Raw genomic sequence first — 23,676 nt, forward strand, 5'->3', positions numbered from 1 at the left:
GAGACCAATGCAGAGCCACCTCCTGTAGATCTGCAGGACCAGAGGGGGACAAGCCAGCACGACACATCTATCAGTCTTTTGCATCACCCCACTCAATCACGGGTAAATCAGTAATTTTAGTTTTAGATGTTTATACCAGCAAATGAAGCTCCCTATACACAAGGAGCTTAAGTATTGCCTGGTTTAGCACTGCCACTCCTTCTCTGGAGAGACCCTCCTCCCCTTGTCCCCAACATTGGTTGAGTGACCCCCACTTTGGTCTCTCCATGTCAGAGTTGTCCGTTTGTAAATGGGATGACGGCAACAGCAGCACATCAATATCACCAGCATCCATCAGCCTCCACAGGGTGCCCCAGCACCCTAGCACCGGGTTCCCAGGTTGCAATAGATGACAAGACCCCCAACACTTGCCTCCCTCCCAGACTGCTTAGACCTCAAGCAAAGAAAAAGACAGTGTTGTCTAGTGGTTACAAAGGGAACCGAAAGTCCGCAATAGAAACCAAGAGCTCCGGTGCCATGGCATGGTGAGTGACCTCTCTGTGCCTCAGTTTCCTCCTCCAAAAGCAGAGACAGGGGCTCCTGCTGCAGCATGCTCCTGTAGCCACTGGCTGCAGAGCAGTGGCAGATAAAGGTGAAAGCATAATTTTCTTTCATCTTGCTATTTCCTAATGTAGCCTTCACAATCCCATTTATAACTCTGGCAGGTAAGGCTGGCAGAGCAGGACATGTCAAAAAGCAGATTTATATACAAAAACACACTAATATTTCACAGAGGTTACTTCTAACCCACAAGAACCGCTTGCCTTAACCAAGATACCTTGCCACCGGCACCTCAAGAGCAGAGTACCCAGATACTGCTCAAAAAGTTTGAGGATGGGCAAAACGATGACACGCAATCAGAACTGCTCAGCAGCAAATTGCAGCAACAAAGCTACACACAAGAAAACCGCATGTTCTCAACATCAGTGCACGCAGGGGAGCCGTGGATTCAACCGCTAGTACCAGAACTGCCTTGGAGCTCAATTTTTTTAAAACCCAAATTCCTAAGAAACAAAATACAGAACTGCCTTATCCAGACTATTGCAGCAGCAGCAACCACTCAGCTCAGTAAATCTAATTAATGAGCCAGGAAAAGTGTCATTCGTTTGCTAACTACTTCACCCAGGGTTGCCAAATAGACAGATAAAGGATTTAGCTGGGGCCTATTCCAGCCAAAGGAGCTGGGAACCTGGCAGAGATCGCAGAAGATTAGAGAGGGCTGAAAAGAAAAAGAGAAGGGGGGGGAAAAAAAAAAAAAAATCGAAATAGATTAGCACTTTCAAAATGCAAGCATGTAAATCAGCTTACGTTTTATATAATGCCACCCTTGTAAGCGTCTGGCCACGGGTCTGATTACAGCACTGCGCAGCAGCACACGAGAAGTGGCGGCTGAGCTGAGTTTTATTTGGGCTCGGGAATCTCACGCCACCAACTCCCTCACAAAACCAGCAGTTTTGTTTTTACCAGCTTTGTAAATTCTCATAGGAAGCCAATTAGGGGAAACCTGGGAACAGAGGAAGATTCATAATTGCAATTAAGGCTTCAAAGTACTTGTGCCAAGCACGGCCATTAAAATTAGAGCTGGGGAATTAAAAAAACCTTTGAAACAGTGAGCTTTCAGATACCCCCCAGGCTGGGAGAGCTTCTCACTCTCATAACAAGGGAACACCTGGCAGACAGGGAGCTCACCCCGAAGGGGACCCAAGCAGGATGGGCTCCAGGCTGCCACCTGCCCTGCCAGCGCCTTCGCCAGGGGAGCTCGGAGGCTGGTAGGAGGCAGGCACAGAGTGTGCGTGCATTTACCTCCTGCCTTTGGTTTTGGGAAGAAAGTTCAGTCCTGTATACGTGAAACCTTTCCCTGCTGAAAATTTTGGTGTCAAAGCCTATGCTTCATCTACGTGATGCTCTTAACCCCTAGGACCACTCCTAAACCATCGCAGCATCCCTGGCAAGGACAGAATGGCTTCGCAGACTAGGCTGCCTGCTGGGATACGAGAGATTTGGGGTTAAATCTACTGTCAAAATGATCCAACGTTTGTCACTAAGTGCTATAGACCGTGATCCTTCATACCATCACAAATGAAGGTGTCCTCTTAGAAGTTTAGCAGTTTCAGCAGTAACCTGGATACCAAGAAACAGTGTCTAAACAGTCCAAATAACTGTGTTTGCATCACGGCAGAGCTGCTCTGCCTATCTGCAATCAAACGTGCACCACAGCAGCTCAGTAGGCCACCATGAACACTGCTGTGGCTACACCGACAGATCTGGCTCTGCAGACACACCTACAGCAAATCGCATGGACTTACACTGTCATGACGGGATGGAGGTGGCTCTTCTGGTTTTACTTTGACTTTCAAAGACAAAAGTTCCAGTTCAAGGAGAAATATCACCGGGGAGATGCTCTCCATGCTGGAGTTTACCCCCACCCTCTCAGACAGAAAGCTGCAGCCATTTGTCTTGGCTTGAGATTCACAACCCAACCAAGCAAGTGACGGGAGCTGAACCACAGCTTCTAGTATTAGCAACCCCAAGACAGGCAAAACCTGAAAATACTCTATGATCTGCCCAAATCAAACATGCTTTAGTCCATACCCTGGGCTTGGCCATTTCAGTGTGGAGTAGAGCAGAACAGCCCTACTCATAGAAGTTCAGTCCTCCAGCAGCAGCTGATCTAGATCAGGGCCTTTTGCATGTTGGAAGATGTCAATGATACACACAGGACTGGCCAGATGCTTCTAACCAGGGCTACAAACCTCTTACATGGGGGTTTGTGTGTGTGTGTGTGTTCGTGTGTATTCCATAATCTTCCATCTATCTAAATATATTCCATAATCTTATAGCTAGTCCTTCTCTTGCAGAAAAGCTCAAGTAGGGGAAGCACAATTTCCAGGAATAATGCATCTGCACTAGGACATCTTGCAGCTCAGCACTGCCAGTTATGGATTGCCCCCCTTCACATCCCTCATCGGCAGAAATGGTGGTGGCAGCCTTCGCTGTGGCCCCGAACATGTGGACTCACTGCTCCAATATGCCCTTGGCAGGAAAAACGGTTAAGAAGAGCCAAAAGGAGAAAAAGCAACTCACCCAAGGTGTCAGGGCAAACCCCTGGTAGATCTGGGAAGAAACCACAAAGGTCCTGCACCAGCTGGAGCACCGGACTCACAACCCCTCTGCTCTGCCTGTTCTCACTGCCAACACTCACAGACACTTCCCTCATGATGGCACCTCCTCTCTAGACAACACTCCCAAGAACAGCTTTTCTTCCAGCCCCTCCCAACCTCACCCTCTCTCTTCATAGACTGAGAACATCGTGCTGCAGCAGAGAGCAGAGCTGGGGTAAAAGATGCAAAGGCTGCTCTCCTCGGTGGGTACACATGCTCTTCTTTCCACCAGACACGCCAAAGCCCCTGGAACTACAGCAACTCCTGTGCCCAGCACAGTCTGGAGGAGGAAAGATCTGCTGTCGCTGTACATTGGACCCAGGAGCCCACACAGGCAAGGTGGCTTACCCTCAGTCATCTTCATCCATAGCGTGCCCTTAACCGCATCTGCTTTCCCCCACACGTCCACACCTACTTTCTCCCCATGGCCTCGCACACCCCATCAGCTGCCTTACGCCATGGCTGAGTTGTTCTTAAGGATTTTGCGGGCGAGGCTCGGGGTTTACTGCAGGATCTGCAGTGTGACCTTGGAAAGTCATTTGTGTATCTGGAAATGTATTGGCTCTAGGTATTTTTGCATAAGCTACTTTCCCCATGGTGTTTTTGCCCTACTGCTGAGCACAAAGGACTCAGTAATCAAATGAGGTCAAAGAAAATTCCAGCCAAAAACCCAGCAGCCTCAGTCCCTCCCTGGCAGCAGCTGCTGCAAACAGCCAACAGCATCCAAACAAGCACAGCCCAGGCGTGGATGACAGTTCTCCCTCTCTGGTAACACAAGACAAACCGTCACAGAAAGCGAGAATAATTCTGTGGGATTAAGCAACCTGCCACGAGCAGAGCTGACATCTAAGACAACATACAGGCAAGCAAGGACATGGACTGCTAGTTCCCAAGGGCAGAAGAACTGGAGAAAGCAACTCTCCAGAGAAAAGACTGCAGAGCCTGCAGCCCACCCGTCCTCTGCCTCTCGTTACGCATCGACTAGACTTCCCGTCTGAAGAGGAAGCCACAAGCCATGCATCTGAATCCATCTGCACAAAAACATACCCTTCCCCACCGGCTGAAGCCGAGGGCTCCGCTACGGGCTCGCCCATTGAGATGGTTTCCACGAGCAACCTGCACTTCTGCATTTTCAACAGAGATCTTCTTACTTCACCTTCCCGCGTGCTGGTGCCAAAAGGAGAAGTGCTCTGGAGCCTGGGGGAAGTTGTGCCACCGTTTCCTATTCTGGATGATGATTTCACTCTCCTGCCACATCCGAGAGCCACACGTGGCACCCACCGTGCTGCGCAAATGAGCTATGAAGCTGTTAACACGCAAAGGGCTCTGGTTTGGGCCAAGCAGTTCCAGGAAACTCAACAGTTGTGTTCAAGAAAATACAAAAATAAAGACAACGCACAAATGATCTGGTCAGAAATAACCATGCTGTCCCTTGGCACTCACAAGGCTGCAAGATACCAAGGCAGGGCATGTGGCTCAGCAATGGAGAGGCTGGGGAAGGAAAGTCCACGTCCAAGCAATGACTTTCTGCGCTCCCCTAAATGACAACATGCACAGCTAGGTTCAGCTTAAGCAATCCTGGGGCCCTCTCTTCTTGCTTGAATGGGGTCTGTTCCCTTGGCCCCTTCCCATGGCCACACAACACTGTCTAGTGATGGGGGAAGAGCAGATCCAGAGTAGCCAAGAGATCCACTCCTCCCCACACATTCATGGAGCTGGACTCTTCCCACCTTGATGCTAAAGGAACAGCTATGTAAAAACCAACCTCTGACAAACATCTGAAGGAAAGACTCTACACCATTTATCGCCAGGGTTTCCCCGCATTTGCTGAGTGTGGGCATGGGGGCCAGGACTTATCCTCCCCCCGAGCAGCTTGGGTCTGTCTTCCAGTCTGGATGACAGATTCAAGCATCACTCCATATATAGAAGGCTTTCCTTACAGCCATAACAGCTTGGGTTTCTGCTGACACCATCAAAAATGTCATCCCCATTTAGATGGCAAAAGCCCCATTACCAGAAGCTTTCTACAGCACAGCTAAAGAGTGGATCAGGTCTTAACATATTTCCTGCTTAAAACTTATTTCCATAGCCTTATCACCAGAGAGGCACCTCTAGATATTTTTAGAGGTAATATCTGCTAGCACAGGAATTACAGTGCATTAATTAGCAGAGAGACACATACTGACAGTCACAAGGTCAAAGCACAACATCCATAATTTACACCTTATTGGGAGTTACTGAGAAAACAGAACATACAAGAGCCATCACAAGATCTGCCATCTTGCAGGGCTCTGAGCGCAGAGGCTCGCATCTCCTCAGAACAAACAGGGAAAATTTACTTTCTCAGATGGGCCAAATCCTCATAGACAGCAAAACTCAGTGGGGGCTCTACAGGCATGTTGAGTCAGTCCACACAAGGTAACTCATGGGTTTGCAAGGCTGTTATCCAGCAGTCCAATTGCTTGGGGAAAAAAAAAAAAAATAAGGGCTGGTCAACATTTGCTCTTCTGGGATAAACTACTAAGAAAATTTGTCTGCACTTCGGTATCAGTGGCCATTCATGCTCCTCAACAGACACATGCAGCCTCAGCCTTTCAGATGATGGGGTTACCTTGAATCTGAGAGATGGAGCTGCCCTTTTTAATGGCTAGTTAAGACTAGAGAAAGTTGTAAGTTCATTGGTCATACAGATGGGCAGATTCACTTTCCTGAGCCATCTAGATCATTCCTCAAGAAGTTCATAACCAGACCCCACCCTAACCAGCCTCTCTTCTCCCAGAGCTTCCTCCACTGGGTAAAAGTTATTGGCAAGGAAGCGTCAGAGTAAGTCAGGCTGCAACAGGACTTCCCACACTTCCCACTGCATGCACAGACAGCATCAATAGCAATAACCAGCTGCAACCCAAGAGCAATGGACCAAGAGAAGGTACTACTCAGGTTTCACCACCGCTGAGCAGGACAGCTCTGCTAGATGAGTGGATTAAGCCGGATAATTCAGTTCCCCTCCAAAAAATCCCCAAAGTGCAGCTGCTCAGAGAGGGAGAGGGAACCACTGTGGGATGCAAGACTGACAGCAAGTCGATACCACCGTCTAAAGAAGAAAACTGTGCCATTACATGCCTACAAAATGCTTGATTATGACAAAGATTCAGGTTAAATTAAGCCATCCAGAGCTGGTTGATGGCTAGGTCAGGTGCACTGTCCAGAAGGGGCTTATTCATATGCATGACAACAGTTCAGTTAGACTTTCTGCCAGAGTGGTTTACACCTTCTTCTCTGAACACCCTGGACCACCAGCAGCCCTGCTGGCATCCCCACAAAGGCTCTTACCAGCACACCAAAGTGCATAGCAAAACGAAGAAAGCCTCTAACACCCTGAATACCTTTGTGAACCTGCTGTACAGCCAACACCGCATCAAGGCAAAGAAGACCAGCCAAAACTCTTGGTATTTTGTTTTACAAAAATGTAATTAAGGCTGGCAATTCCACGGCCAAAAAAAAAAAAAAAAAAAAAAAAGGAGTCCAAGGCATGAAGCAAAATAACAAAAAAATCATCCAGTGACTTTGCAGAACCCACATCAACTATTTGCTCTGCAGTAAAGCTCTGCGGTGACACTGGGTCTATCCCAGGTGTAGGATTCATTGCCTCCAACTTTACCTATGCAAAAATGAGGTGACTCTCTAAGCAAATCAACATCTACAGACAGAGAGAGCACCTGGTATGGAGGTCAGCTCATCCCACCCAACTTGTACTCCTCTTCAGGGGGAGCCCGCAGAGTAAGTTAAATTAGAGGCCTAAATTTTTAGGCAGGCATCCTTAAGCGAGACAACTCCCATCCTTATTCTCCTAAGCTGCTTCCCGCATGCAAAGCGGGAATAATCACACTTCCTTCCTTAGCCAGCAGTTGCACAACCAAATGTTTCAAAGCCTGTAAGAAGCTCAGATAGTGCAATAATGGGAACATGGAAATTGCAGTAGACTCAATTTAGCTTTCACTTCTTTCACCCCCAAATTTGATTCATAACAAATAAAAGCAGAAGCCAACATTTTTGCAAGTGACTTTGTCTGCTGAAGATCCCCAGGACTTCTTGTTAGATGTCCACTTCTGAACAGCCAGGTGTAAGCTCTGAGGAAGAGTGCCAGAGCCTGGAATGAGCAGCTCTCAATAAACCGCTAGTTCAAAACTTTATAAGCACACCACTTTAAAGTCTTTGCTGTAAAAACAGAGAGTTATTTCCACCTCTGAAGAAGGAATGTGTGCTTTAAAACTGCCTAAGGTCAATTTTATGGGGCTATTTCACAGATCAACTACATTAGAGTACTGATAATCCAGAAAACACAGACAAATAAGAGGGAAAAAAATGCATCATTACTTAATTATATGGAGGACATGAGGACTAGCAACAGATAGCCATAGACACCAATGGTCCAGCGTGTGTGGGACAAGGCAGCAGAGGTCTCATTTCCACACTGAAGCTGCATTAGCTCTTCAGCCAGTAGCAAAATTCCCCTCAGCTGTGGCAGGACCAGTCATGGACCCTCACCTGAGGTTATTGAAGAAATCAACTGAACTGTGCCTATAACCAAGCAACCCCCATCACTCCTGGAGAGAAGATGCAGTCTCCTACCCAACCTGCTAAGGCTGACCGACACAAGGATTTGAAGTGATGGCAGAGGAGCGAGGAAGGCTCCAGCACCCAACTGCCCATGGAGGATCATCACTGAACGCTGTTGTTTGAGGCTGTCACAAGCTCTCCTCTCTTCAGTCATTTATTTGCCATCATTTTTTTAATAAGAAAAAGTTAGACAAGCAGGTGGGGCTGCCCCTAAAACGTACAAAATGCAGTCACAACAAAATTTTAGTGATTTCAGAGTGAAACCGCTATCATGTTACCATCCTGGTAACAAACTTCTCATCACAGCATTACTGACTAGACTCCAGCTCCAGGGAGCTGCTCCAGGAGTTTATTTTCACTTTATGAAGCAGGAAAGAGTCTCCTCCTAAGCCTGACTGGAGATACCAAGGTAAAGCATACTGCAAAGCACGGTGCAAGAGCTGCAAGGAGACACACAGCACCTGGGGTTGAGTTTGCAGCCAGGCTCAACTTCTGGATACACCAGGACAAGTTCAGAGCAACACACTGGTTCTAGTTTTAGCAAGGAATTCACAGCAGATAGGCAAAACCTGAACATGAACCAGCAGCCTCGGAGGTGGCAGGGCTGAGGGCAGCGTCAGCAACCCCCAGGGAATTCTTAGCTATTGGAGAGGACAAGGTGATCACAAAAACAAAGTGATGTGCATCTGGCATGATGTGTACGAACCACCAACCCCATCATTTGCAGGGGTTACCATGGGATCAGCTTCATGGACACCATGTGCCGCTCATAAGACTCTTAGCACTCACACAAACCCCCTCTGATCCTTCCAGAGTCTGTCCCTGTGCAGTAATAGCTGCAGTTGAATAAAGTAACAGAAGAGGAATCTCAGCAATGTGTAATAAGAGCAATCTGGAAACCACAATCCAGTCAAGTTCAACAAGCGTTGGATTAAAGACAAGTACATGCTGGTTTCACAGCATCACTACCACCTTCGACATCAGCAGTGCTGGCAGCAAGTGAAGGCATGAGATGAAAACAAAAGGAGACCCCTTTTCCAGTCCTGGGGTCTCATTCTCTCCCACCAGTTCCTATGAGAATAGCAGCAGCTCATTTGTTGTGCGCACCAGATTCAGCCTTTCGGGTACCCAATTTGCAGTGGGGGCACAGCACCCATCCTCCTTAACACTGGACACTGAGAAGACCAGTAGTAAATTTTAGGAAGCCAAGGGGCATCTCAGAGACATATTCAACAGTAGAGCAGGGATTACAACATTTTGCATCGGCTTTGCATTTCGGCTGACCTGAGCTCTAATCAGTCATTTGAAGGTTTATTGCTTCCATATTCAGCCATGAATTTTAGACTAACTATGCATTTCCTTGAGAAACAGAGCCTGCAGAAGCCTGCAATGCATACAAGCTGAAGACATTTGCAAACTATTCTTGGACTTTCTGTAAGCGAGCGATTCCCTTGTTGTGAGGTTAGCAATGTGAATGGGGTGGCTACTGTGGAGACCATGACCAGCATTAGACCCTAGCAGCAACACTTAGGGGAAACTGAAACCACAACAGTGCGATAGTGTCCAGTGCAGAATTGTCTGCAAACCACCCTACCACCTATTCTGCAAACTGAGACTTCCTCTTGACTTATTTTTAAAATGTTCTTTTTTACAATTACCATTTTTCAGGACACGATCTAGAGTACTCTTGATAAACAGATAACGGGGGAATTCCACTCGCTACCCCTTTAAAGCCATGATGTATTCTGATGCCGAGAAATACAAATCTCTAAACTAGTCCCACCAAGCCATCACTGAGAAGAACAGTTGCGATGGTACCTTCTCTCTTTCTCCAAAAAGACATTGCTCTGTATGTAACCCCCGTGACTCACGGAAGGTCCTTTCAATCAAAGATGCTCTTACCATTGGCAAGTCGCTGTCTTCATCTCCATCTCAAAACACGGGCTGCACCCTTCATCTCCATACTCCATTATTTTTAGCTCCTGTAATGCAACGCTCTTGAACTGTTCAAGCATCAAGCTTTGGGAAGTGAAAGGCACAGGGAAGAATGTGTCTTCCTGATGTTATTAGAATAAGGACTATTACATTTTGCAGTGGTTTCTGAAGGAAACAGCAAAAGTCCCATTCCTGGAGATGCTGAAGGACAAGCTTCAAATTGAAGGACAGGGAGAAAATATGCCCTGCTCTGCTTCAAATTGAAGGGCATATGCCCTGCTCTGGTGGGGATGGGAAATGGGATAAATTCAATCACAGAAAGGCTTCGGTAGAGAGGAGGAGACTTATGTATGCCTGTGTCCTGGGAGGCAGAACAAGCAGCAACAAACTCAAATCAAATGACAGAGGGAAAGTGGTCCCTGCCCCAAGGCCAGGGGGGGAGAGAGACCCTCCACAGCCCTTCCAGTCCAGATGGCCCTTCCAGTCTGAACCTCTCCATCCCCACTGCCTTTTCAATCCTCCTGCCTTGAGGCAGATGAGCAGCTACAGACGTCTGTGGGAACTTCTTGGATTTCACCATTGTAAAGTACATCTTGACGCTGAACAGTAACTTCCTAAAAAAAGCAAACAAAAAAAAAAAATTCCAGCCCTACCCTCTGCTTCTTTTTATCTCCCCTCCATCAACACTTTGCTCACCTTCTGACACACCAGACTAAGGCTGGCAGGTTTCAGCAGCCCGTGCTTTGCTTTCTGGCCAGGAGCACAGAGCCAAGCCCATCTCCTCTCCTCTTGCTCTCATCAGCAATAGCCGCTCTGCCACCACTACCATGCAGCCAGCAACACCTCCACACCTCCCTGGCATCCAAACACTGCTCTCATCCAGCCTGCGACAGCTGCAGAAAGATGACCCAGGACGTCAGCAACCCCAATCCCATCCACGACCACTCGATGGGCTGCGTGGGTTCGGCAAAACTCAGCCAGGGTAAGAAAACCCTCTATTTTTCTCCTCAAAAAACAGCAGAAATGACACGTATCTGATCTGAGTAAGAAAAGACCAGTTATATATACTCACTTTTCAGAGAGGAAATGTACTTGTTCCTGGCACCAATTACGAAAACCCCTCGCCACATGATGCAAGAGTTAATTTTAGCTTGTATCAGTCTTTATCACAGCAGTGAAGGTTAAAGTTTCACCCAACATCACAGTCAATTACAAGCTCAGTGTCAAGTTAAGCCCCAAGAAGATTTAGGCTGGAGATAGCGATGATGTTTGGCACAGCCCAGCTGGGTGCCTGGTGCTGTCAGCAGTATGTAATGGAAACTCCAGGGCTGCTCTTCAGGGAAGGTGGAAGTTCAGCAGAGAAGTGGCTGTGTGTCACAGGAGAGGACCAGGGGAAAAAATAAAAAATTCAGCAAATGCATAATCTAGAGAAAAAAAAAAGAAAAAAAAAAAAGGTGTTTCCCAAATTAAAGGCAGCAGCCCAAGCTGCCCCTGCCAAGAAGGAAGTGAAGGACATGACACGGTTCCTCCCGACATTCTCTAGGTTGGCTGTTCAACCTGGCGGGACAGACCAAAAGGAGACATCCCTGATAGAAGGGTCTTACAGCCACTCACATGAGGCAAAGGGGACAAGACTCCAGGTATTTCCATGCTCAGCAGGAGACACCCTCCCAAAAGCTTAAGGGACACCTGGGGTTGAGGTCCATGCCCAGGTATAGCAGGCACTGAGCTCCCTCCCAAGCTGAAGACTTCACTGAGGCTGAAGATGCTGGGCTCCCTCCCAAGCTGAAGACTTCAGTGCAGCTGAAGATGCTACAATGAAGTCATCAGCTTGGGAAGGAGCTCAGTACCTACTGCCTCTGGGCATGGACCTCAACCCCAGGTGTTCTACGTGCTTTCTAGAGCATCTGCTGTGTACATGGGGCTTCTTTGGACACGGCCCATGGGGAAAAATCCATTTTTACCGTGCAAGATTACGTGTGGGTGGCACTACTATCATATTTAGGATAGCACCAAACACAGAGGGAAACAGTGATACTGCGATATCATGAAAAATTCTCATCAGCTATTCTTTGTTCCACTGACCCAGCACTTTCCTGTGCCTCTCCAAACTCTTCTTAAGACTTCTTACCCCCAAAAACAACATGTCATGTTGCTCCCTACTCTGCTACACTGGCTCACAGGGCTGGCTTGGTTTTGGGGGGTTTGATTTGGTTTAGGGTTTTTTTTTTTTCCTCCTATTGCAAAATGATCTATTAGCATCAGTAGGGCCAGGCACCATCCCCATCCTGTAACCGAGCAAAGTGGCACACAGCACACGCAAACTAGGGTCCCTCCCAGAGGGGACCCCAACCTCTGCCCCACACTGCCTTCCCCCCGCAGCTCCCTTGCAATGAAGGACAGCGAGAGCTGGTGCTAATTCCTTCAGCCTATTCGGAAAAACAAGTTTACACGTGAGATTTCAATTGGCTCTGTCTCTGCTTAACTACTCCAGCTGTGAAACAAAGTAAGTGAGAGACAAAGCACTACAAACAAGCAGCGTGACCATTTCAGAGGGCTTTTTGTGAGCTTTAATGCCAAACCCACTAAATAGATTAACTTACAGCATAAACAAGCAAGTAAATCTTTCCCCCAAGGCCCTGTGTATCCAAAGGAAGCTTTAGAAGTTGCTTCCTGCCATTGTGGAGGCCCTGCTGGGAACCCAGGAGCCTTTTCAGTCCCTGGCTTGGTTGCCCAAAACCTTCAATTTGCTTCCAGCACCGCTGGCTGCAGCATCACAAAAGACAGATGATGGCAAGGACATTTTTTGGCTGTTCCCCATCACCCTCAGGCCAAGGGCAAGCAGGACTGTGATTTACACGTACTTCCAAAGCTCACAAAAGGGTGTGAGCCCCAATTTGACCAGAGGACTTGGTACAACCGCAGCACCACCATCATAACTGATGAGAAGAAAGGAAGTCTCCAAACAAGGAGACAGACCAAGGAGAGGTGGGCACCCATCCAACAGTGGGATGACCAGCAGTGGTCAACCCCACCAGGCTGTTGAGTCCCCACGCATCTTCAGACAGCCCACAGCACTGAAATACCACAGCAGCATCCACACTTGCCATTTGAGAGGGGAATGACAAGCCTAGGGCACGAAACCTTTCCAAACCTTGTGTTCACCTCTGGGAAGAAGCAGGCTCAAGCTGTGCTGGAGGCCACCGCTGCATCCCAGATGTACCAAACCCTGCAGATGTGGAGAAGGGCAGGCTGCACAAAGGGAAGGTGCTGGGTCTGGAGATCTCGGGACCATCCCATCACAAGTGAGGTCCAAGCCCCTGGGCTCTCCCTGGCTGAGGGCAGGACCCTAAGCTGGACCATCCTTTGGCCTGGCACAATCACCAGAGCCACATCCTTATCAGCCCAAACAGCCATGGAGAAGACAAGCTGAAAGGTATCCTCTTCACAAGAAGGCCCTATCCACCACGCACCATCCCTTCTCCCTGGCACAGTGACTACATCTGACAGTGACATGACAGCTGCGAGCGACAGAGAGCACCCCATCCTTGAACTGCCTCCAGCCAGGTTGGCACAGCCCCAGCCAGCTGGTCTTCCACATGCAGAGCAAGTCCCCCAGTTCCCCCAGTCACACATCACAGGAGCAAGGGGTGTAAGAGCTCATGCAGCACATGCAGCCTGAACCCCTTCCAGCCCCCGTTTTCTCCCATGATGGGCAGGAGCATCACGGCACACGGGGCCATCTTCACTAGGAGCTGAGCTCCTGGGAACAGGCGTGATGGTGACTGCAAGTGCCCAGTTTCCACAGAGTCAAAGGCTACTCCATCCTAAAGCATCACGCTCATGGCAGTGTTCTGGTTGGAAACCACAGGGCGTAGGTGGGATGCCATTAAATACCTGCTAGCCTGCCATCACTTCTAAACCCAGCGCTGCAATCCGGCAGCTCAGGGCCCACCACGAAGGAGGTCCCCAGGCTCTAGTTGTGCTCTGTACCAGCAAAAGTGGATTTAGACCCATGTAGCCATTCTTTCGCACCATCCGAGTTCCCCAAAGGATTAGACACCCACCAGCATCCAGACCAGATCAACCTGGGAACAATTTGCATTTAATGAGCAGTCCTTTGGGGACCTTAGTCTTACCGGCTTTGATTGCAATCCAGCTAATTATTCCAGGGAGGCAAGCCTCAAGCAGGAGCCCTCTCAGATGAGCAGGATTCACACACACAGATGAGGAGCAGCAGGGATGTTGCTCAGCCAGGGTCTTCAAGGCTGGAGTTTGCTCAGTCAGACTGCAAAGCCTGCACGCCCGAGAGCTGCTGTAAGTCCATCACGCAACCGCGGGCGCTGGGAGGCTGCACACGGTGTGTGTACCGATTTGCAAGGTTTATCAACACAAAGACACAGAGAATGAAGAAACATTTGTGAAGTTTCACATGTACAGATTGCCAGAAACAATGAGAAAAGGGAAATGCCACCTGAAAGGATGAGAGCTTGTTTTCAGAGAAGCCTCTGAGCCAAGGGTTTAAATAGACATAAAGCAATGGGGGAAGCAGCTGAAAGGGGAAGCATTTCATCCTAATTTGAGACAAAGAATGGGCCTTTGTGGAAGGGATGAAAAACACTTTTGCAAGCTCAAGACAACACCATCTTTCCTAAAGCGTGCACACACCAACCGTACATCCATCCACACAGCGCTGCATTGCAACAGACGTTAACACAATATTGAAAATACCTTGATGTTACAGCACAAAACCTTCTACAATAGGATAAATAAAAGATGACTAATTCCCTACTGCAGCAGCTGCTAAGGACAGTCACAAGATCAGGTTGAAGCTGAGTCCTTCCTGCTCGGCCAGAGCAGCATTGGGCAGCCATGAGCGGCATGACCAGGGGGATGATGCTCCAGCGTGCCCTTCCATTCCCAGATGCCATCATCACAGGAGGTGCTCATGCCAGGATCTCCTCACTTCTGTTTAAACCCACCCCAAAATAAGGACCGGCAGCATTTTAGGAGCACTCAGCTGCTCTCACCCCAAGCACTGCAGGAATTTTGGGCAATGAAACAAAGTATTTGAGGGAAAGCCAAGCCCCATCCCCATCTCTCTTACAAGCACAGACAGTCCCCCTGCAGCACTGAGAGTCATTAATAATTGTCACAGCACCACAGGACCACATCACCCAGCCAGGTAGCGTTTTCCCATTCCCCTTTTAACTCAGCAAGAGGGCCATGTGCATATCTGTTGGCTAAAAACATCTGCAGCCCTTTTCACTGCCTGGTCAGCCCAGCACAGCTGGGGAGGGAACGCTGGAGCCCACTCTTCCCCGGGCACACACCGGAGGGCTCGCCAGCCCTATTACGGGAACGGTGCGGCACAGGTGGGAGTGCTGAACCACACAGCTGCCCCGGGCAGGATCTGGCCTCTGGGCTCTTTCTTACCAACAGGAGACGCAAGCCTTGGTGAACTCTCAGATGTGACAGGTTACGGTTAAATACAGCAAACGTGCTTGCAAGGAGAGGACATCCGAGACAAAAACAGCCAAGCCTCGAACACGAAACCCCACCACACTGTTTCCAAACAAACCACGCTTCCCGTAGCATCACGCCACCTTCACACTCAGAGCCAGCTCTCTCCCAGCTACACATCTGCAAACTCAGCTGAGCATCTCCTGCTGCGCCACGCCGGCAAGGGAGCGGATCATCTGACCGCAAGCCGAAGTTGCCCTTTTTTTTTTTCTTTTTTTTTTTTTTAGTGGCAGAGCTTGAAATCAGAGATTAACAAGTCTGAAGAAGCTCATGCCTGGCCACTCATGTATTCCAGATGCACATGCTATAATCACAGCTTGCCAAACAGGATACAAGGCGTAAGAAAATAAAGCATTTTATCTTCAAGCTTTTCCAAGAGGGTATTGGAAACAATGGGGAGGAAATACAAAATTAACACTAGAGAAGAGCAATTGGCAGTGCCCCTCGCAATTCTGTTCTTCATTACAAGGCTGCCTATTCAGTAGCTTTCATTAGGAAAATCGCATCGCAGAGCCATTCCCAACAGTGTCCCTATTTCCTAATTAAGCTTCACCAAAGAGCCGTGTCTTTCAGTTACCGCACCGCATACAATCACAACAATTACCATTTCATCGCACTCTGGCTGTTGAAAACCCTGCAATTAAAGCATCCGAGGAGTCACACAGGCGCGTCATCGGGGGAGACAAGTTCTCATGTCGTGCTAATTGGCAGCCAAAGACGAGATCAGAAAAAACAGGAACATCGGTTTTTGGTCTCCGTGCTGGGAAAGATGCTCAGGAGCTGCAGCCACTCCCCAGGCTCCCACCCATGAGGCTAGCAAAGAGGGCTCAGTGCCAGCAGCAAGTGCTAGTGAAAGGTCCTGTCCACCCCTCCGGGCTGCAGCACAGGGTGATGCTCACCGTATCCTCATGCGTATCACAGCCACACCACCAGCTGCACTTTTGGGAAGGTGAACAACCCCGACCCAACACACACAGCGCAAGGTGGATGCAACCTTGGGTGGTTTGCAGAGGTCACCTGGAGACCCCCACTGGTGGCTTTGGATGGGTGGGAGCCTCGCAAAGAAAGGGCTGGCAGTGGACTGGTGACAAAAATCTCCCCACCCTGCCTCCAGCCATGACAGATAAGGCAAGGATGGGGAAGCCCACAATACTGAGCCTCTTAGGGAAGCAAAAGGGAAGTCTTGTAGAGAGGAGGGAAAGAGCATGAGCCGCAGCTATGGAGCCTGGATTGCATCCACAGGTCACATTTTCCTCTACTGCAGTCAGGAGTGACATTTCCAGCCCAAAACACCTCCCGGGCTGAGCATGCCTGCAAAGCACAGAGCTGCAGCAAGGGAAGACCTGCCCGGCTGCAGTGCATCTGCGGGGGTGGAGGGGGCATAGTTTCCATAGGAACCTCATCCTCCCTCCCCATCCTCTCACCTACTGCCCAGCACAAGTTCAAAGCACTGATGGGAACAGTGTTCAGATGCAGCAGGAGCCTCCTGCCGCTCAAGAAACACTTTGGGGCATTCACCTGAGTGGCTCTCCCCCAGCAAACTCATGCACAATTTTCCACTTGCAAAATAATAATGCAAAAAAGGGCAGCCCCATCATGCCAGGAACAGCTCATCGGTCACCCCAAAAAAGAGAAGTCGAAACTACCCCAGGCGAGCTGCAGCATGGCAAGGCTGCAGTGGTCCCCATGCCACTGAGCGGGTGTCACAGCCCGGTCCCTGCCACGGCCAGAGCGCTGCACTGATGGCAAAGCTGCTGCCGCATTTGGCATTCCTCAGCCCCAAGAGCTGCTGCAGCATGGGGAGCATGCCCCGCCGGGGCAGCATACGGTACCTCTCTGGCAATGCTTTCATCTGGATTCAGTTCTTCTTTCTCAGTACAAAATTGACATCTTCATTTTCACGTTCGGCAAAAGGCACAAGGTGACAGTTTTGGTTTGCTTTTCTCCAAATTGGGGTGCCCTGATCTCCAGGGGGGAGGAGGGACTGGCCAGCTGCACCATCCTCCAGCACCAGAGATGCGGGGCTGCTGGTGAGGAGCCCTAACCCCCTACCCCAAATCAATGCACACTGGCATTACAGCTTCTCCCTCTGTACAAGAACCTGCAACACTTCTCATCCCCTTTCCTCTCACCCCAACTGGGCTGCAGAGCTGCAGGGAGCAGGAGAGTGATGGCCACACGATGCCGGGGAAGGCAGACCAGTGAGCTCCCCCCACTTCAATTCGGCAGGACAATGTCGTGAGGCTGGACCTGGCCTCAGACCAAACACACCCCTGGCTCGCGGTGCAGCAGACCGGGCTCTGCACTGCCCAGCTGCCTCCCTGCAGAAACCTACAGTGCATCACCCACCCAGACATCGCCTGAGCCCTCCGACCTTACGCAGTCACTGCCACTGAGGGATGTAACCACTGCAACCACCACCGCCAGGCTCTCGCTTCTTCGCCTCTTTCTAGGTTTAAGCTTTAATCTGAGCAACACCCCGAGCTCCAAAACACTTTGCAATCATGTTTCAGAAACAATTTGCAACTCCATCCAAGTTTTTGCTCTGAACAAGGCAAAAAAAAACCAAAACCCAGACCCCTCCAACACACATGAAAATTAAAGCGTTGACATCCAGCATATCCCTGGAGTTTGCAGGCTCTGCATCAACCAAGATTTAGAAAATTAATCTAAATGGAAAAACTAAATAAATTGCAGCTGTTCAGCGTCAGCCCTTCAACAGCAGGGTAAGCAGCACCAGCCTGCAGCCAGCTGCCTGAGCATGTTTTCACTGCATCGAGAGCAGCAGCAGCAGCACCGAAAACAAGCCATTAGCAAAGTTAACGGGTGCTGGGGTGACAGCAGTGAGATTTTAATAAACATGAAAACAAAGGTCTGAAATCTCTTTTCTCCCGCTTTCGTTAGTGATTTGAATCAGCCTAGCCTCTTCCTCCCTTAGGGCTTATACCGTCCAAAGCAGCTAAACATCCTTTCGGGGGGGTTGTTGCAGAAGTGAGCGTAGCAGGAGGCGAGGCTGGGTCTGGGCACCTTCCAGTCAGCGCTGGCCACTAAACAGGAGCCACTGGTGACACCATAAGACCACAGAAGCACCTGATGGAAGATGCTCCTTTGCAGGCACAACTATCAGCACAGGTTGGTGCACGAAGCAGCACGGGGACATATATCTCAGGGCTGGTGCGTGTCCAAACTCCGATACCAGAGGGATGACACGCTGCTGGGCTTGTCACATCCCAAACCACATCCTGTTGCCAAAGCAGAGCCCTCGCAGGGCTTACACCTCTGCCCCTTTGGGCTGCGGGGACCCGGCCGAGGGTGATGGGAGCAACAGGCAACTCATGGCCCTTGGGTCCCTCCAGCCTGGGGAAGAGAGCTCCTGCTGCAGTGACATGGAGTGACTCACTGCCACCCCCGCCAGCGGCCGGGCCAAAACTCCAGGCGGGTGCTGGAGAGCCCCCGGGATTTCCCAGGGACCCAGGCACAGCGGGGTGGTCCCCTGGGGCCGGGCAGGGCCCCACACCTGGGCCCCGAGCAGCAGCTCTGTGGGGCGGCACGGAGGAAAACAAGTACGCAGTCCAGAAATGAGTCACGGCAGCGGGGCCCATCCCCACCCGCGGGGTGACACCGGCTCCTCCTGCCCAGGGCCACGGAACCCCCTGGGCTCCAAGGGGACCTCGAGGGAGACACGGTGCAGGGTGCTCCCTTCCAAGGTTGCAAAGGAAACCCCCCACCCTAGGGCTGGTGACACCCCCACTGGTGGGTTTCAGTGGAAGCCCCCGGCTACGTGGGACCCCCCCATCACACGAGGTTCATTCCCCCTCCTGCTACTCGGACACCCCGTTTATAAGTAGCCCCCCCCAAATTACACAGCCCCCCCCCCCGGGCACGCTGGTGCACAGTGCCCTCCCACCACACGGCCCTCCACGCCCGCTGGGTGCACAGGCTCCTCGGTTACACGGACACCCCGGTTATAAGGAACCCCCTGCTCGCCCACCCCCTCCCCTCCACAGGCACCAGGTGTGCAAAGCGCCTTCCACCTCCCCCATTCACACGGCCACCCCGGTAATACGGACCCCCCGCGCCCCGGTTACACGGACACCCCCCGGCTACCGGGCCGGCTGCTGCGGCTGCTGCGGCTGCTGCGGCTGCACCCCCGGCCCCCGGCCCCGCGGCTCTCCCACCTGGAGGGCAGCTGCCGCCGGGGCCCCCTGCCCATCCTCGGCGCGCCCCGCCGGGCTCCACGCCGGGCTGGGCTGCGCTCCGCTCCGCTCCGCTCCCCGGCGGGCAGCACCGGCGGCAGCGGGGCGGGACCACCGGCGGGACCCGCCCCGCACGTGTGCGCCGCCCCGCCCCGGGCACCGCCCGCCCCGCCCCGCCCCGGCCCCTCCGCCCCGCCGTCCATCCCGACCCCCGCCACCCAGCCCTTCATCCCTCCATCCACCCATCCCTCCCTCCATCCTTCCCTCCATCCATCCCTCCATCCACCCATCCCTCCCTCCATCCTTCCCTCCATCCATCCCTCCATCCACCCATCCCTCCATCCATTCATCCCTCCCTCCCACCACCGTTCATCCAGCTAGCCATCCCCTCAGCCACTTCTCCATCCATCCATCCATCCATCCTGACACCCATCTGTCCAACCACCACTTTCCCTTCCACCCTTCACTCTTCCATTCATCCACCCCTCCATCCATCCCTTCCTCCTGCCCTTCTGCCATTCATCTGTCCATCCACCCCTCCATTCTTCTATCCATCCACCTCCCATCCATCCACCTCCCATCCATCCCACCTTCCTCCTATTCACCCAACTACCCTTCCCTCCATCAGCCTCTCCTCTGTCCATGCACCTTTCCAACCCTCTATCCACCATTCCATCCTTCCCTCCATTCGTCCATCTGTCCATCCCTCCAGCCATCCACCTCTCCATTCTCCCATCCTTCTCTCCCTCCCGCCATGCCTCCATCCTGTGTGTTATGTGAGCTCGTTCTCCTTCCCTCCCTACGCAGCCCTTTATCCCATCTCTGCTGGAAAAGCTCTCAGCACCTCCCCAACAGCACAAAGCCACCCATGGCCCAAGCTGGGTGACACCAGGCTGGGGACATGCTGCTGATTTCTGCTCAGATGGCACCTGGGAATGGCCTTTTCCTGCTGCCTTCAAGGTTGCTCCTGAGAAAGGGCCTGTGCCACCTTGGTTGCTGGCAATTACTTGCCCCCCGCACCTTTCTGCTGGCCCATCTGCTGCACGGGTCTTGCGGCCGGATCCAGCCCAGCTGATATCACGGGCAGGGGCAAGAATCTGTCTTGGGGTTTCTTTGCGGGTTTCAGTTTTTCAGAAGAGAGTGACCGCTGCTACTGACACTCTGAGACTCGAAAGCTGCTCAGGGGCCAAAATAGATGTGGGTTTCGCAGTGAGATTCCAGTGAATTTTAAAAAAAGCAAACCCAGACAGAGCCAAAATCCCCCTTTAATTGGTGACCCATTGAGACAACCACCCGCCGTGCAAACCGCGTGGGAACCCGGTGCTCAGAGCTTCGGCTGCCTCCTGCTCCGGCTGCAGTGCCGGGGCATCACGCTGCACCGGGTGAAACTCCTGCAGAGGGTGGACGTCGGCTTGACCTTCACCAGCTGAGCGGCCGTCAGCGATTCAGAAGAAATCTTCCGGCTGCAAAAATGACAGGAAGGGGAAAGTCTGGTGTCTATGTCGTGATGCCACCTGCCCAAAGGCACTACCCTGCAAAATAGCCAAATATTCAGGTGGAGCAGGCTTTGTGCCACAGCCTCCTCTCGGCTTGGGCTCTTGACACCAGTTTTATAGGCTGGGTTCAGTTTTTGGGATGCCAACCTGATCTTTCCCATTCCTTCTGCCCCATTCCCACCTCCTGGTTTCAGACCCAGCTTTTCAGGCATATCCCTGAACCAGAGGAATTGGGAAGTATCAGAGAGGCTAAATCTGCAGAGGCCAAACTTCTCTGGGTGTCGGAGCTGCAGCATGTCCTCTCCCATCCCATGCCTTCCCCACCTGACGTCCTGTGAGCTGCTTATTTTGCTCCTCGGGGCATGCTGCAGCCTGAGGAAGTTACCAAAAATGGTGGCTCAGGGGGCTCGTGCCGGCGGAAGGAAGCGGAGGAGCGCAGGGAGGTGCCGTGCCATGCCCCAGCCACCACCAAGGAGGCTGCTGCAGCTTGCGGGGACAAGAATGACAAACAGCGGCGTGGCAGCCAGCGAGCTGGAGCAGCCACCTTGGGGAAAGGGCTCCAGAGCGGAGGCACCACTGAGGGCTGCCAACACCAGCGTGCTCATGGGAGCTCTGGGGAGCAGGGCGCTGTGCTCATCCTTATCACTCAGTTTTTCTCATTTGAGTTCAGGAGATCCTGGGGACACCGGTGCCATGCTTCGGGGTGACAGCAGGACAGCAGGAAGGGATCCTAGGTGGCTTTTAGGGGCCGCACAGAGAGCAGATGAGGCAGCCCAAATCGCTCCCACCCATGCTGCGGGGTTGCATTCAGGGTGGCTGCAGTGACACTGACAGCAATGCCAAAGCTAAACGAGCTCCAGCCAGCGCAGTGCCGCGGAGCACTCCAGCAACCTGCTGGGCACAGCTCAGCCGCATGGCTCCGGAGCTCGCTTGCTTCCCCTTGAGCTGCCTGACCAGCCCCGGCTGGGGAGGACGAAGCTGAGGCTGCAGTCTGATGACATGCTTATTTAGACCTTTGGGTTCTTGGTACCGGAGTAAACATGCCAGCAGCACGTGATGCAAAACGCTGACCTGGGGTAAACTCCCTCTGCCAGGGGAAACACGAGGCCAGCGGTTCCAATGGACAAGCTTCGCGCTGGAGACACACGAGCTGTCAGTGCTGCTCTGCCCTCGTGCTCACCTGGTCTTGTTTGTCCTTCCACAGTTGATGTGGCAAGATAAAAAGACCCAAATACCAAACTGTAAGTTCCAGCTAACTCGGCAGGAAAGCCCATGCCAATGCAAATTCAGAGGGCAGAGATCTGGCCGCATCACTGCTTCCAGATGCCCAGGGGACACCACCTCTGCTCTGAAGGATGCTCAACAGCCGATACAGGGCTAGAAAGAAAGTATTTAAATATAACTGCAACTTTTCCACAAGCGACTCCAAAGCAACTCATGGAAACACTTGTCTGGGAGAAGAGCAAAGCAATTGCTGCACAAAGCCCCTTTGGTGATAGAAAGTGATTTCCATAGAGAACATTTCTAAGCAAATCAGGTTTCCGATGTATGCAAAGGTACTGGGGTGCATGAGGGCCAGTGGGCTGTAAACATTTCCCGCAAGAGCACTCATTCTGCTTCAGTCAAATCCTTTTTCATTTCCAGGAATGTGAACTCACAACCCCAAATCTCCTTTGCCCGGCTTCTATTTTGGTTCCTCATCCTCCAAATCAGCACAAAGTTACCTCTTAAGTGGCTACTGAAGATGGGGCTTACCCCTAACTTGCAGAGGTGCTTGGAAATTTATCAGGGTCATGTTCCCTTTCCTCTCTACTCAAAAGATTTCTAAAACCTGTATTTGTACCACACACATACACACTTCCCTGAATCAACAACATGTTGCCAAGTCAGGCTTAGCAGAGAGGAGTATCTCCAGATTTCTATGATAAATACCTGGAAGATGGTTTTTCTGTCTCAAATCTTGCAATACAGATTGCTGTATTTATAGGCCAAACATAAGGATATTGCTCAGGGTATGATGGCCATCAGTCAGACTATTTAGCTCGCTTGGGAATGTCCTATTGACAAAAGCGCTTAAAATCCAGGCAGAAAAAAGTCTATGGGTAAAGACTCATTGCCCAGCTTATCATTGGAGGGCTCACAAACTCCTGCTCTCCATCTCCGCATCCTCCACAGCAAAACCAGGAAAGGCTTTAATGTTGTGAGGTTACAAACCAAGCAACTACCACTTTCTGCAAATGCATCTTTTCAAAGATGGGTGTTTTATCTTCACCCCCTTCAGCAGCAGTTCTCATCCAACCGGTGGACGGACGCTCAGGGACAGCAGGGTTGGGGATGCTGCCCCAAAGGAGTGCTGCGGATGCAGCGATGACCCTGCCTCTCTGCTGGCTGTCTGAGCCAGTGCTGCAGCCCTTAGGGAGGAAGCTCCTTTCGCAACCTCCCATCTCCCCAGGGATTTGCACAAACACTGGCTCTCTCCTCACTGGGCCCCTCTCTCATGCTGGGAGGCTGCGGAGCAAAGCCTACCTGGGGTAAACCCCTCACACTGCCGCGTTGCCCCAGTTAATGTCCCTCACTCATCTGTCCCCCAGCTATGGGTCTCTGTGTCTAAACAAGGGGGCAGCAGCAGGCTCAGGAGCTGGGAAGTGCCCAAAAAATCCCACAGAGCCTTCCCCCTTCTTCCTCATCCCCTGCAGTGGGTTTCCACGG

General features: G+C 51.3%; 1 protein-coding gene across 3 annotated transcripts in view; it reads right to left on the reverse strand.

Annotated features, from left to right (window-relative positions):
- PIK3R5 (phosphoinositide-3-kinase regulatory subunit 5) overlaps window positions 1–19,567 on the reverse strand; it is a 62,686-nt gene extending 43,119 nt beyond the window's left edge. For 2 of the 3 annotated variants that reach the window (XM_069798885.1, XM_069798883.1), the window contains exon 1: window positions 19,454–19,567. The gene's annotated coding sequence lies outside the window, so the exon portion shown is untranslated. Of the gene's footprint in view, window positions 1–3,123; window positions 3,247–19,453 lie in introns of those variants that run through there. The other variant, XM_069798884.1, reaches the window with a different exon arrangement.
- Window positions 19,568–23,676: the final 4,109 nt, after the last annotated feature.

Source organism: Haliaeetus albicilla, chromosome 12 (genome assembly GCF_947461875.1).
Source record: "Haliaeetus albicilla chromosome 12, bHalAlb1.1, whole genome shotgun sequence".
In the NCBI taxonomy this organism is placed as follows: Eukaryota; Metazoa; Chordata; class Aves; order Accipitriformes; family Accipitridae; genus Haliaeetus; species Haliaeetus albicilla.